Below are 15832 nucleotides of genomic sequence, written 5' to 3'. Positions count from 1 at the left end.
GTAATTTATCTCTCCATTAAGTTTTTAAAAATCAGTTTAAAAAGGCAAATATGTTAACTTTTGTGTTATGAAATGGGTCATCAGAAATAAAATGTTTATTGTTGAGGGGCAAGAGGGATGTGGTGACATTGATCCTTGACTCCACATAAATGTCCAAAACTGGAAGCTGATACTCTTGACCCACTTGGCTCTATCTACCCCACGGATCCTTCTTTCCAGTCATGCTTAGAACCCCACTGAGTGTGACAGTCTCATGGTACTGCTGTTCTCAAGATGCTTCACATCACTGCAAAATCTCATCCCAAATTCAAAATATATGTCAGCCAGATTTTCCACTGTGGAGCAGTTTGCTAAAAGGTCTATTTTCCTTCTGAATATTTTCAAATGTAATGAACAACAGGAAAATACTTAATTGGGCACTTTTGTGATCAAACCCAGTTATTTTATTACAGCTTGCCTTTTGAATCCTTTGAGTGGAACTATCAAGGCAGAATATCAGCTAAGAAACTAGTATCAAGCTAGAGTCTCAGTGTGATCTGTAGATAAAGAGGACTTTGAAAAGCATTTTAGATTAATCTTTCTTCACAACCACAAGTTTTAAAAGTACTATTTATAAGCAAAACCTTTCATCATTCTTTCCAGAGTAACGTTGGTTTAAAAAAATGTTTTATACCTGGGAATCAAGCAGCACACTGGAAATAAACACTTTTCTGTCAAACTCGTAGTGAGGTAGAGATCAGGAATCTGTATGAGGCCTATCATGATGGATAGAATGACCAAGCCAAAGGGAAGGGGGAGGTCATCCGTGTAAAACAACAACAGCAATAAATGAATTAAAAAAAAACAACAGAGACCATAAAGCAATCAAAAACCAGTCACTTACTATGAACAAAACTCAGACCCTCTTTGAGTGAAATCTCATTCAAATTTCACCAGCATAATCCCATGGAAACCAGTGAGCTTGCATTAGTGTATTAAAGAGCAGAATAACATAGAGACATGCCATGTTGTAAAGATTTTTTACATCTTTCTTTGAAATACTGACATGGGTCATTTTCCCAGACACCAGCGTGTCCTGAGATAGTAAATCCTGGATCTTTAAGATAGATAGGGTGTAATTAAAGCTAGAATATGGCCAATGGGGAAAGGTCTCTCCCCACTTAAATCACATTGTTTTCATTGCTGTACTGGTGTAAATGGTATTTTTATGTATGTGTCCAGAAGAAAATTCAACTGCAATATTTCCTTTCTACTGCTGAAATATTAGCATTAAAAAAACAGTATTTTACAAAAGTCATATGAACATAGTGCATATAACACAATCAATTTTGTTGGAATTATTTTACACCAGCCTTCATCCTTAAAATTATATCCGTTCCTTTGTGGAATGTTTTAAAACTTAGAATTGTTATTTGAAGTAAGATTCAACAGTACATTAACTGGCAAAAATCAAAGAAGTACTCCTTTTTTTCCCCAAGCCCAGAAGAATTAATTTTGTTGCCACTAAAGAAGAACAGACACCCAACTTTTGAACAGGAACTGACCTAATATTTCTGAAAACACTGCATGCAATTAACTTCTTGTAAAAGCCATCTTTCAAACAGTGTTTTTCTGCCTCTGAACTCTAGAAGCTGCTCATCAGATCCAGCAAAATCAGGTTATTAATAGGCAACCATTTATCAAGCTCGATAGGTTTGTTAGAGGCACACTTGTCTAGTTAACCAACACTGTCAGAGTATCTTTGAAAGCAGAAAGATACTGGTAAGGCCCTACTAGAGTGTTTATTTCTAGTCTAGGTTTTCCACATCAGTTTCTCCAGCTGGGGGCTAGAAGCAGTGCTGCCCTAAGAAGTGGTGCTCAGAGGGTAGAGGGTCTCCAGAAAGGGAGCCCTCCTAGGCTACAGGATGGTGTGACAGCTTCATCCCAAGATGTCAAGATGTCAAAAGGGAGACCTGTTACAGCAGGGTTTACACTGGCACCTCTTAGCACTTTGTGCACATGGCGTTGCTAGCGAGTGTCAAAACCTAAGAGCACTGCTGTCCTCCCCAGTCTCCCAGCCCATGGCTCAGAAACTCTGGCTTAGGCTGAAAAGGGGAAAACGTCTGGTGAATTGGGATGGCAAATTGATAGTAGGGGATTGAGAAGCACAGGGCTAACTCCAGTGCACGGCTGCTCCCCCACCTTGTTCGTTGATGGACCATGCTATTCTTTGGGCTTGTCAGAAACATTGATCAGAAACTTGGTCAGAACCATTTTGATTTTCTACACACATTCTCCTTCAACTTAAAAAAAAATAAAGATTTCTCAAATCAGGGCTCTTGTGATTTTCTGAGACACAAATCAAAATTTTACCTATTCATTCCTAAATGTGAATGCTCTGACAGCTCTTTCATCTGAGAATTTTCTAAAGGCTTTGGTTTCCTCCTAAAAAATTATGATTTTGGAATCTAAGCTTTGCCAAAACAGAACTGTGGTATCTCCCAGCTGTGGTATTTGGATTGCAAGCACTTTGATGCAATGCTATGTCATGTGTGTGTGTACAGCACTGGGGTCTGCATCATACCTAGCACCCACAGGCACCTCTAAAACTGAAATTGTAACTACTAATAGAAGTTTTACCTTAGCCTGGTGCTTCAGTCTCAGAAATCTAAACCCTGTGTATTTCCTCTAGCACCCAGATCCACTGTGTGGCCAAAAGCAGCAAAATCCCTGTTGTATGAGGAGATTTGGAGCCAGACTCGTACACTGGCCTTATCTAGACATATAATCCCATCAGATTGTGAACCTTTGGCTTTGCCAATAGGGTGTTTAACAGTGGCAGAAGTTGTGCTAAGGCTGTACCCTTCTCCCACCCCATCACTATCTCCTTTTTCTCCCAGTGTCACTTGGCTGTGCCTGCAGCTCTCATTGATTTGCACTGCACAAGTACACAAGTATGAGTTTCAGATAAAGCCGCACTATTCTTTCCTCTCCTTTTCCTTAAATATTTAACATGTCACATCTGTGGTTTTCCTAGTTTATTTTTTCTGAGACAGGAATATTGAGGTTGTCTCACTGATGTTGACAATACCCCACATGTGGCAGAGGACAAGAGGATAAAATACTGGGAATGCTGCCTCTTTTTCCTTCCCCTCTTTTTTCACTTCCTGTAAACATACTGGAGAAAATTGTACTGCAAAATCATAAATAAAGTATACTTGTCAGAAGCTATGGTCTTAAAATATTCTAACGGTTTTTTTGTTCTCTCCATAAATTGTTTATTGGTCAATATGGCCAGAACTTTCAAAGGTATCCTTCTTCGCAGTTCACTGATATCTCCATTCTAAATATTTTTATCTAGTATTGAGCTTTCAAAAATTCCTATATTCTACCTTTTTTTTTCATTGATGATTTTTCTAATGCTGAACTCATTCAGATTATGCAGCACTACATTAGCCTGTGTTTCTTATGGAGTTTGCTAGCATTAAAGGAGAAATGTACGATTGTTACTAAAGTTACTATTGGCAGTAGGGTTACACAGCAGGGGAATGCTTTTTGAGTGGTCTCTATGTAGTAAAGCAAATCAGGAAAGAAAAATTTCTGTATGAAATATTTCTCTAATTTGTATTCTACTTCACTACCTCATGTAAATGTTCTTCAAGTAACAGACTGATGTTGTGGAATAGTACCCTGATGAGTAAATTATCATAGAAAGAAGCTCATCAAAGCAACGATTTCAGACGTGTCTGAATAGCATGTGAGCATACAGAACTGAAGACATCTCTTTAGCCAGAGATACCACCAATCATTAACACAGAAAACAGACTTTCTTCTAACTCTCCTGGAGCCCTGCAATGCAGAGGGTCTTCTAATAAAACAATCATCCTGCATAGGATGGTATTTAAAATCAGAAGTTAAGTGGTTCAGTCCTCTCTTGATAGTTCCTAAAGAGGCTAAAGACCAATGGACTTAAAAACACTTTCAAATGTACATAATGGTTGATAGATTGGATATTTACATCTAGTAAGTAAAACATGTTATGACATTTGGTAATTGCTTCTTCAGTAAATAACGTGGTGAGTTCCTGGAGAAAAGAAGGCAATTTATCTCAGAATGAAACCAGTTTTGGTCCACCAGCTCTTTGAGAACAATCGTAACTATATGGGGAATTTAGATTCTCAGTGATCATTAAAAATAATGGGAAGTTAAGTGTCCAGATCCTACAGCAGCTTCAAATATCTTAGCCATGAACCTCTGGGACAATCACTTTTTACCCACTGCAAAGGTAGTAACACGGAAGCACTCATATTTTAGAAAAAAAAGAGAACAAATTGCAAAAAACCCTATTTCAGATGGTTACCTATAAGCATCTTACTGATGCTGACACAGGAAGAAGAAAACAAGTAGAACACTCTGTAAGTTATTTTTCATACTAGAATTATTGATGTTTCAACAAAATAAGGGCCTCATAGTCAAAGGGTTGATTTGCAGCAGGATTAAAGTGGCAAAGATTTTAATCAAAATACATGTTTTAAGGCTAGGAATTTGTAGTAAAGAATAAACGCCTACCTGCCACACATTGTTATATGTGTTTATTCTACATAAGCACCTATACAACCCAGTATCGATTACAGAGTTCATGCAATGAACGGCCTTCTCCCAAAGATGTGAAACAACTGAATGGGATGGAGACAGCAAATATCTAATATGGAATAGTTAGTAGCTATACTGAGTGTTGCTACTGTTGACCATGGTTCATTCATTGCCTCACTGATAGTCATCCTTTTGCAGTCATCATAACACAAATGAGTCTTAAAGGGAGCTCCTTCCATTGCCTCAGAACAGCATGACAGTAAGCAAGAGGGCACTTGAAGAGCTATATCGGACAAACAGGCAAAGAAAACAGACAGGATGGGGCTGACAACTCACCATTGAGCTGCTCTTTTTACTTTTTCCTGTGTTTTTTAACATTATCTCCTCTACACATTTGAATCTATCACTCAGTTCTGCAGTCCTCAGCTTCCTATTGAGATTTACCATGCACACAAGTCAACACAATTAGCCTACCAAGAACTGTGGATCCTCAATGGCAGCGTATTTAACACAGCACCCTTAGCAATGCCCCTGAACTTGCCCTAACGAGTATTAACCTTTCTGAAGCCTATACAACACAAGAAAGGTTTAGCCATGATTCACTACGGCATTTTTATATAATGGTTCCATTAGGTATATAACCTTAATATCTACAAAACATTGCTGACAGGCACCTTTCTCTTGGCATACTGATGAGCTATAACCTGAAACTCCTACACAAATATAGGAATCTGACTTTTTCACAAACCCCCTCCAATACTCCCGTACTTACCCCAGAGACTTCTTGTGGGATCCAGATGCTGTTATTCCAATCTCTATTTGTTACCACAAACTGATCCGCTTTCTGCCATTCTCATTCACAAGCCTGTGAAAGAGTTATTTGTCTTCTTTTTGTATTAGTCCCTCTCCAAGTCAGAGCCAAATTCTATACCTGCCACTGATCAGATCTGTCCTTTTTTTGTCTCTGTTATTTTATGAAGACATTTGTCATTTCTTTCTCTCTGCTTCATGATACAAATCCTCTGTTTTCTTGCCCTCCTGCAGCTTCTTCCTCTGTTCAGTCTCCACAAGGTTTTGTTGCTATTATCATCGTTTTCTCTCAGCATGCTCTCTGTCCTCTTGAAGGCTGGATTGACAGATCCTCTCTTGTCATCTGCTTGAAGGCTGATTTCAGCTCTTCCTTACAGCACTGTAACTATGCACCTCCTCTGTTACAAGTGCTTAGTGTGGAGCTTGTTCTACCAAGGCAATATGTGCTTTTCGTGGCCCTTCCTCCTGAGAAGGGCCTGCACATCCCTAACAGGGATGTTAGGTGTGCAGGGCTGTGGGCCACAGACACTAGTTTGATAATGTCAGTAGTTGACTGCTGCCTTTCCAATAGGCCTGCTAGCTCTTCTCCTTGTCATTATCAAGGATGTCCAATAGTCATTTGACAGGATCTCCCCTGGATGTCCATGGGATGCCCAGAAAAGAGAATGTGTAGTATTGCTATCAGAATAAATTTACTAGCCTGTGCTCACTCTCCCTTGCCTTAAAGATGCTCATGAGGAACAGACACTCCTAATTGTTTGCATGGTGCCTGCCCATCTCCATATCACCTTCTGAAGGAGACACAGGACTACAACAAATCATATGGGAAGCACAAAGCAAACAGGCAAGTGCCATGGTTCCTTTCATGAGGTAGTTGGTTGATGCATGGAGCCCTCCTCTGATGCTGAAAGAAACTGAGTCTCCAACTAAAATGGACCACTGATACACACTCTTCCCAAACTTCCCTTTCTGGGGAGGCATTCATCTGCCCTTCACACACCCTTCACTAGGCATGCTGATTTCCTTCTTATTTCTTCACTCTGTTTCTTAAAAACCTATTTTTGCTCTGATGCTGTAAGATACTATACCTGCAGGTCAAGCAATACATAATATGTACTTGAATGGTTAATGACATCCAAATTATGTGTGGATTGGAGGATGCTTGGGGCAAAACTTTAATTCCCCATTTTTTTCTTTTTCTTTTTTTTTTCCCCCCAGGTGAATGCTTCTTTTCATTTAGGAAGCTTCCCTTTCCAGAAATGAGTCACCTAATTCTCACTGAGAGTCAGAAGAGCTTCACCTGTTAAAGCTCTTCTATTCAAATGTATCCTAAAATTAAAAAGTACACTAATTTCAGCACACAGAAGGTACTCCATATATAATAATCTAGTGAGGTACCTATATTATTCTTAAGAGAGTTGCCAACTAGTGATCTACTACTGGTATTTTAATTTATGTTACATCATGATTGCAATTCTAAATTAAACTCATATAAGCAAGGCAATTTATAGTTAAGCCTTTCACTCAACCCTGAACTTGCTTTGCTGTAACTAAGTTATATATTGCAAGGGCTCTTAACTCTGTCTCACAATAACTGAGCATGTACAAAGGTTAAGTACTCTATTGTGTTTGCGTGGCAAGGTTTTGGGAGCAGGGGGGCTACAGCAGTGGCTTCTGTGAAAAGCGGCTGGAAGCTTTCCCCATGTCCAATAGAGCCAATGACAGCTGCTCAAAGACAGATGTGTCACTGGCTGAGGACAAGTCCATCAGCAATGGTGGTAGCACCTCTGGATTAACAAGTTTAAGAAGAATGGGGGGGAACCTGTGGAACTGCAGCCAGAGAGAGGAGTGAGAATATGCGAGAGAAACAGTTCTGCAGACACCAAGGACAGTGAGGGAGGGCAGAAGGTACTCCAGACACCAGAGCAGAGAATCCCATGCAGCCCAGGGTACAGACCATGGTGAGGCAGGCTGTCCCCTGCAGCCCATGAAGGTCTAAGGTGGAGCAGGTATACACCTGCAGCCCATGAGGATGCCATGCTGGAGCAGAGGAATGCCTGAAGGAGGCTGTGACCCCGTGGGAAGCTTGTGCTAGAGCAGGCTCCTGGCAGGACCTGTGGCCCCGTGGAGAGAGGATCCCACACTGGAGCAGGTTTGCTGGCAGGACTTGCGACCCTGCAGGGGACCCACGATGGAGCAGTCTGCTCCTGAAGGACTGTAGCCCACAGAAGGGACCCATGCTGGAGCGGTTCATGAAGAACTGCAGCCTGTGGGAAGGACTCACAGTGGAGAAGTTTGTAGAGGACTGTCTCCCATGGGAGAGACCCCACGTTGGAGCAGGGAAAGAGTGTGAGGAGTCCTCCCCTGAGAAGGAAGGAGCAGCAGAGACAACGTGTGATGAACTGACCACAACCCCCATTACCTGTCCCCCTGCACCTTTTGCGGGGGAGGAGGCAGAGAAAATCAGGAGTGAAGTTGAGCCCAGGGAGAAGGGAGGGGTGGGGAAGGTGTTTTAAGATTTGGGTTTATTTCTCATTATCCTACTCTGATTTTATTGATAATAAATTAATTTCCCCTGAGTTGAGTCTATTTTGCCCATGACAGTAATTGGTGAGTGATGTCTCCATGTCCTGATCTGGAACCATGATCCTTTTCTTATATTTTCTCTCCCCTATCCAGCTGAGGAGGGGAGGGATAGAGTGCCTTTAGTGGGTGCCTGGCATCCAGCCAGGGTCAACCCACCACAATTACATAGACTCATTTTTTACTTTGATTTGCTTCTGTAGCAGGCTAAAAAGAATTATGTAGAAGAATTCAGCCCTGGCGTGCTCTCAACTTGAAACCTGCTAACACCTCTTGGGATAGCTTGTCACGTGCTTCATAGTTCATCAGGGCAAACCTTACTCATTTTGGTGAGCGCTTGCTCCATTGGTTGCCTACACAGAAGCATGAAGGGCTTCAGTCCTTCTGAAAACAATGAAATAATTTATAGAAAGGCCCTACTGAAAAACAAATCCGAGGTTCTCCCCAAGAGCCCCACAGCAGCCCTAACCAGCCCTGTTCCTTCCCTCTTTGGTAAGGATATGGATATGGACTAACAGCATGCGCCCACGAGAGCACCTCAATTCTGTCACTGTTAGAAAAAACAGGAGATGACGCAAATGGCAAAAAGGAGAAAATCAAATGAGAAATTCCTAAGGCAGTCCTGTAACCAGTAAACCTTGGTGTTTCATTCATGCCAGCTTAAGCTTGGACTGGTTACATTTTGGGGTATCAGCCCCTGCATGCTCATGTTTTTGAAAAGCTATTTCAAAACCAACAGAGACAAACATTTTAAACACACAGAATGCTTTTGACAGCATAACTTCACCTTGAGTATCTGAAATTCCCTTAATATTTTTCTTAGCATATGAAGTAATGCTTTTCAAAGGAAAACAAGAAGTTTAAAAAGTGTAATCTCCTGTGGCTGCATGAAATGCTCCTTTCATCCATTCATTCTTTAAATGAGGATTCAAGTCAACTCCTTCACAACAGTTACAGTTTCCCAAGTCTGCAAACACTTTTCAAAGGTGGGGGTTTATCTTTTGGAGTACCATCATGACATGCTTGGTAGTGTTGTAGCTGGTGAATTCAAAGTGTTTAACTTTCATATTAAAATGTATGTAACTATGTTAAAATTTCCTGTGAAAAAAGTAGTTATACATACGTTGCAGCCAGTTTTTACAGTTCTATGCTTTTTTTTTCTAATTACCCAAGGCATTCTGATTACAGAGCTACAAAGTAATCTATTTAAAACTAGGTTTTACGGTGGCCTAATGGGCACAAAAAGCATACGGAATTAGGAAACATTTACTTCTCTTTCACTTCTTCCTATATTGCCAAATACATTTAGATCAAACTTGTTTTAAAAACAAATATTCCCAGGGTAAGGATTTCATATCAACTTCTAGTTAACATCTCTCTGCTGAATTAGAAACTGCTGGCAATTTTTTCCCACTGAAATTTAAATGATGACATATCGTTAACTAGCAGCATTACACCACTAAAATACTAAGATGTGTCTTGCTTGCCTCAAACTTCCCTTTCCTTAAGCGCAATGCCTTAGAGGCTGCAGTGTTTAAATGCTACAAAGTACTCTACTAGCACCAGCCTGAATCTTTATTTAGGAGAACAAGCTTCACATTCTTCTCTGCTAATGCAGTATATGGGCATGTTCAGCTCCTCCATAAAACACACTTATACACTATTACTGTCTAAACCAAGGTACAGTACTGACATGACAGATTCATGTTCCCAGCTGTGACATAAGGGCTCTTTGACAATACCACAGTGAAAGCCCTATTAGGAAAACATGTGCCGGACAGTGCATCTGATGCAGTTAAATGCTATAAAAGATTTTCCAGGTGTTAATGAGTTACATGAGTAGAATGAAAATGAGATGGATTCGTGCACTTGGAAATTCTCAAGAAGCAGGACTCTGGCTCTCAGAGAGACGGACAAACAGTGCTTTATAACCATCACTGGACATGCTCTGCACCTGACCATGCGAGGTGATGAGCGACCCTGACTATTCACTAGGGGAACTGTTCATTGAGGATGGTTTGCATGGGAAAAGACAGACTTTCATGTCTTCCTGCATTTTACTGCATCCTTTTTACTTTGCTCTCATTGTGAAAAAGCACTAGCTAATTTCTCCTTTTTAAGACTTTTTTCTTTTTTCCCTCCTAAAGGGAAGGAAAACATTATGCCTGTTGCTTCATTTCTTGTTCCTAGTTTTATGAGGGATTCAGCTTGACCCAATACAGATAAGAAACTGTCATTTAACCCTCATTAGAGTATCACTACTTACTGTTTATGCTTTTAATGGTCAAAAATACAGTCTTTCACAGACTTTGAAAGAGCTGTGGTTGAAATTTTTCAAGGCAGTGTTGGGGTTTCAGATTTATTCCCTTAAACTATGTATAAAATCTTATGTATGGGCTGACCAGAGAATATCAGCCACTGATATTTCAGAGTATGTGCATACATTATCTGGCACATCAGGTATCTACAGTAGAATTGTTTATTTGTATCATCTGTTGACTTGATAAAAGATTGTTTAATTTCTTTAGCATCTGTGAATTTTATGGTTACTGTTGTTGAGAAGCTAAGTTTTGTTTTATCTACATATGACAGGCACAGTTTGGAAAGGCCGTAATGCAGATTTTTCCATGTTGTCGTGACCACAACCTCAGTCTTAATCCCTGCATACAACTGTATCTAGGAAAAAAAGATAATTTTGCCTCCATATTAATTCCAGCCTGATTTTCCTTAAAGGAGAAGGTCCCAGTAATATGAGAATGAATTGAGAGTCTCCTCTCAGAAATTAATTTAGAACCATTTATCTTATTTCCCATAATGACAAGCCAGTATTATTTATCTTTTCTTTCCAATCAATACCCCAAGTCTTCTTCCCACTCTTCCCCCATCTCAAGTGAGTTACTTACTTCAACTTTGAGAACTAAATTTTCTTAAATGAGTAAGAAGACTAGGTTGAGAGAATGAGCAAACCAGTCTAAGAGCACATTGACATAGAGTCTTGAAATTCATGTCTTAAGGGTTAAAATTCCTCTGGCTTACCAGGTGTTCTGTGCAAATGTTGCATTCTTACAATGTAGTATCTGACCATTTAACCATATGTCAAACAATCTCTGCTATGACAACCAGATGTAGACATTGCCATGGAATGAAATTATCATTTTATTAATTACCCTTTAATTAGTTGATACAGCAGAGAACATGCAGTAATTTAGCCATAATTGGCCTGACTGAGACTCAATACTTACAGGGACGGAATCTGTTTGTGAGACTACTTGTTATGAATAACAATTACAACTGTGACAACACAATTTTGGTATGAAAATGTACTGTGCATTTCAAATAACTTTCAGGTGTAAGACAGTATTCAGGATTTAACTATAAATTGCCATCAAATGTTTTCCTTGAATAGAAGTGTAGAAGCGTCTACGTATTTTGCCAAACATGTTAGCAACGCAAGACCTCTTCCCAAAGTTACTGTGATGGCCAAAGCATGTTTTCAATGTATTTTATTATAGAAATGGAGAGCCACTTGGTAAACTTTGTATTTGAAAATGGAGGAAAGAACACTTTAGACTTTTCTCAAAATCGTGTTACTGGTCTTCAAATTATTCTAGAGTTTAACATGGTATTTGTGGTATTTGTAGACTATGCAGATTTTTAGAAAGATTCTCTTGTCAGAACATCACATACAGAAACTTGAGCAGTGTTCTTATATGGTCATTTGATCACTACACTTTTTGGGTTTCTGTAAGAAGAGTAGAACATCCTTAGGCTTCTTGGTCTAGATAGGTGCAAATAAAGTTAGCAACATCCCTCTCGAGACTGTACTAGTAAGGAAAATGCCTTGAAGACGTTCTTTCAGTACAGCTTGCAATTAAATCAGGAATAGTCTTTGTACTCAGAATACTGAGTATCACTGTGGTAAGACAGAGTACATTCAACAGCCTAGTAAAAATAATCGTAAAATGGATTGAAACACTGGCGCTTACATACCCAGTTCTTAAGAGGTTTTTTGCCATTCTTTTGGAAAAACCTCTGGATTCACCATTCCATCCTGGCTATTCTACACTCCATGACCTGAGCAAAGACTGCAATATTGTATGTTAGTTCTACACAGTTAGATAGATAGACAACATGCCTCGTGTTTTCTTTACTTGTCTTTCTGCAAAAATCTCACAAAGTGCAGGTCAAAACCTTCAACAAATGCAGCTTCAACAAAATACAACAAATTGCTTTGCTTTACAGGACCGAATGAAAGCTCTTTTTCCTTTTTTTTCCCTTCTGTAATGGGTAGCTCCTAGCTTTCTGCATGTGCGGTGGCAGAAAATTATACTTCACTGAATAATTTTTTAAATTTGCCAAATTCCAGCTCAACTATTTGTTTATTGATTTATTTATGATGGATGGGAAGGCTACATGGATGTCTCTAAGCCAAATGAACCTTTCATATAACTACTCCAAAGTCAAGGAAGTATTATGAAGGATGAATCTTTCCTTTGCAGTCAGACTTTGAGTAAGGCTTTCACTTTGTTCAAACGACAATGGAGGCTTTGTAAGATTTCTTTGTTTTAAACATAAAATCTTTCCATCCTTTCTGGTAAATTAATCCACTATTATGCTTCTTTATCACAAATGCATCTATATGGAAAAACATGTTCTATGGAAAAGAAAAGCATCTTTTGCCTATGGTGCCATCTTCCAGTTAATATCAGTAAGTCATATTCTATTGCTTGTAAGCACATCTTGCCTGACAACTTATAACCACCTCCAGTACAAATACACACAGGTTCTATTTTCCTGCTGTGTCACAGGGAATAGCTAACACAGTGTAACAAGAGATCATTTTATTAGATTACCATGAAAGAGTCACCGCTGCAAGGAAATTGAGCTGAACAGGACACAATCACAGTGTTCAAAACTCCAAACAGTTTACCATTAAAACCTTGTGTGACTGCTTGAAAAATGTCTTAGAGCAGCACAAAAGCTGGCACCATTAGCTTTCATCCCTGCTGAGTTGGCAATAAAGTGCACAAATAAGTAAAATGCATTAATTAGTATTAGTCAATCTAGTTAAGATGTTCATTCTCCAGGCATCTTCAGATTTCATTTCCATAAAATAGGATTTCTTTAAATCTCATAATTTGATTTTGTCCAGCCTGAAATGATGTTGACACAGTGGCAGCAAAAGCACGATTACGCCTCAGCTTTACAAAGGTGTTCTCTGTCTAGATAGACCGGGACCCACGTGCTCCCACTCACACACACACACGGAAAGAGACAATCTGCAGAAGAGGGAAAAGTGATACGTTTTCCTATCATTTTTGTGTCACTATTTTTCTTCCCTTTTCCCGTACTTTTCCTACTGTGCACCACTGATTACCGCACTTTAAGATCAGAATGAACAATTAACTGCCTAATTATTCCAGTCACACCAAGCCACAATGAAATCTTTATTCAGTGTTTACAGCAATCTTTGGCAGAGACTGTCTTGCTGTTTTTAAACCAAGAAGAACTGCTCGCTTTGGCTCCCCTCAGCATCAGCTGCCTGGGTTTCAGAGTTGGATGCCAATAATCAGCCTCCTTTTTCTCTTCCAAAGTGGCTATTTTTTTTTTTTTTTTTTTTTTTTTGAGGGTGAAAAGACCTATTCTTATCAACTCCCTATGTATTCTGCCTGATTTATGTACCAGCCTCTGGGTCTCTTCCTTCCGTATCTTTTGCCATTTGTGCCCCCCCCCGATCCCCTCCACGCCACTCCCTCAGCGCCCGCCGAAACCCAGAGGCCCCGGACCCCCCCGGGGATGGGTAGGGGGTGTTCTTCCTCAGAAACTCTGGCGAAGCAAGGGGCGAGAGGCGAGGGAGCGGGAGGGAGTGATAGTTTCCAGCTCCTGCTGTACAGCACCCCACCGCCACCCCATTTTTCTATCGGTTTTCCGCTTTCTGTAGAAAGCCCCCGATGCGGCTCCCTGCACTCTCCGCCCCGGGAAAGTTGGAGGGAGCCGCTCTTCGCCCCGGGCAGCGCCTTCTGCCTCCGCTCCGTCTCCCCGACCTGCTCCCCGAGACCCGACGGCGAGCTGCGCTGCCGGGACACCCCTCGCCCTGCCCGGTCCAGGGCGGTTGTGCACCTGCGGGAAGTGGGGTGAGGGAAAGATTGTCCCAGGCAAACTCCAGAGTGGCCCACCTTGCTTCGTCCCCCACAACCTCCTCCTCGCCCTATGATTGCGGCTGGGCAGCTGGGGGGCCGGGAGAAGAAGAAAAAAAAAAAAAAAAGGAATAAATGAAAATAATGATGGAATAATAATAATATAAGTTAAAGTAAAGGAGAGGAAGAAAATTAAGGGGAAAAAAAGGGGGGAAAGGGAGACAGAAGAAACAAAATAAACAAAAATAAGAAAAAGACAAGATATAATTTAAAGGGGGGGAGGGGGAGAAGAACGGGAAAACGTAAAAAGAAGCAAAAGTCCCTGAAGGACAGGATGGGTTACCTTGCAGGGCGGAGGAGCTCCCGGCTGCCTTGCAGGCGATGGGACTTCCCTTCTCCGCCGGGTGCGCCGATCACATCACCGCGACCCGCTCCGTCCGCAGGGGCCGCGCCGGGCGCCTTCGCGCAGCGCTGCCGCTCGCTCCTGGTTCTGGATGCGGAGGGGGGGGGAGCGGGAGAGAGGGAGGGGGGCTGCGCGGGGCTGCGCGGAGGGCGGAGAAGGAAAAGGATAGCGAGAAGGAGGAGGAGGAGGGAGCCCCGCGGCCGCCCCGCTCCTCGGAGCTGCCCCAGCTGGAAGTGGCGGCCGCTGCCCCTGGCTCCGCTGCCTGCGAATATCGCGGCGGGTCTAACCCTACCACGGGGACCTGCGGGAGGCGATTGGTGCCGGGGAGCTGCGCCCTCCTCCGCTCCCCACCTCCCCCCGCCCCCGTTTTCCCAGGGAACCCCCCCAGCTGCCGCCCGCGGGCCCCACGCAGCTCCCGGCGGTGGGAAAAGCAGCCCCCTGTGTCTCCCCTCTGCGGGGCTTCCTACATCTCGGGAGGATTTCAGAGCGCCCCAACGGGCCGTGAGAAAACGGGCTCCTGAGGTAGACTGAAAGTAATGCTGGAGAGGCTAAGCGTCGCTTTGTTTACGGAGATGAAAAGCTGAATTTCTTCAGAAGGCTCAGTTGTAGTTAATAAACATCCTGAGACTTATGTCAGAGCTACTTTTATGAAGGTAAACAGTACAGTTTCCTGTAGGGTTTGTGTAAGACTTTGGAAAACCAACCAAATAATCAAGGGGTTTTACATCCACTTTTAAAGATCATTTTAGTGTTCATAAAAGCTGCCAGACTTGCTGAAATATTCTCTACCCACACAACGACAGCAGCAGAGGCAGCGGCAGGACCAGGCATCCTCTCTGCCTACTAATTTGCCTCAATCCTGACCTGAAGTAACTAGGAGGGAAGATATTTCTCGCTCTGTCCCTGTGCCAACTTCCATCTTTCTGCCCAGTGTGGGAAGGCAGCAAACTTGCACTGACTTGTATGACATGTGCACGGAAAAGCTATAGGGAATCTTGTCCACTTGGGTATGAGAATGTTATTACCTCTGTAACAGCTCCCTGTAGTAATCATTTCTTTTTGCTGCCAGCGCAGAGCCCATTCCCCATCTCAGTTAAACTGATAAATCTGAAGCAACTTCACTGAGCTCAGAACAGAGCTGTGCCCCAGCAGTCTGTGTCCAAGTCAGCGAAAGGCAGTAGGAGACTCTAAATCTCGTTATCAATTCCTTGGGATTCTGCCAGTCCCTCAACAATTAGATCTTGAGATGAAGATTCAGATTATACAGTCAAGTTTTGGTTTTTTTCCTCTTTCCAGATTTACACTAATGATTATTTGCAGAACTAAG

General features: G+C 41.8%; 1 protein-coding gene across 4 annotated transcripts in view; it reads right to left on the bottom strand.

Annotated features, from left to right (window-relative positions):
- The window catches only part of CDH20 (cadherin 20), a 119979-nt gene extending 105206 nt beyond the window's left edge, over nucleotides 1-14773 (bottom strand). For all 4 annotated transcript variants that reach the window (XM_030503911.1, XM_030503901.1, XM_030503928.1 and 1 more), the window contains exon 1: nucleotides 14446-14773. The gene's annotated coding sequence lies outside the window, so the exon portion shown is untranslated. The remainder of the gene's footprint in view (nucleotides 1-14445) is intronic.
- Between the last annotated feature and the right edge of the window lie 1059 nt (nucleotides 14774-15832).

Source organism: Strigops habroptila, chromosome 1 (assembly GCF_004027225.2).
Source record: "Strigops habroptila isolate Jane chromosome 1, bStrHab1.2.pri, whole genome shotgun sequence".
Lineage (NCBI taxonomy): Eukaryota > Metazoa > Chordata > Aves > Psittaciformes > Psittacidae > Strigops > Strigops habroptila.
Note: the sequence above shows the minus strand (reverse complement) of the source record. Positions and strands in the feature narration are given on the sequence as shown.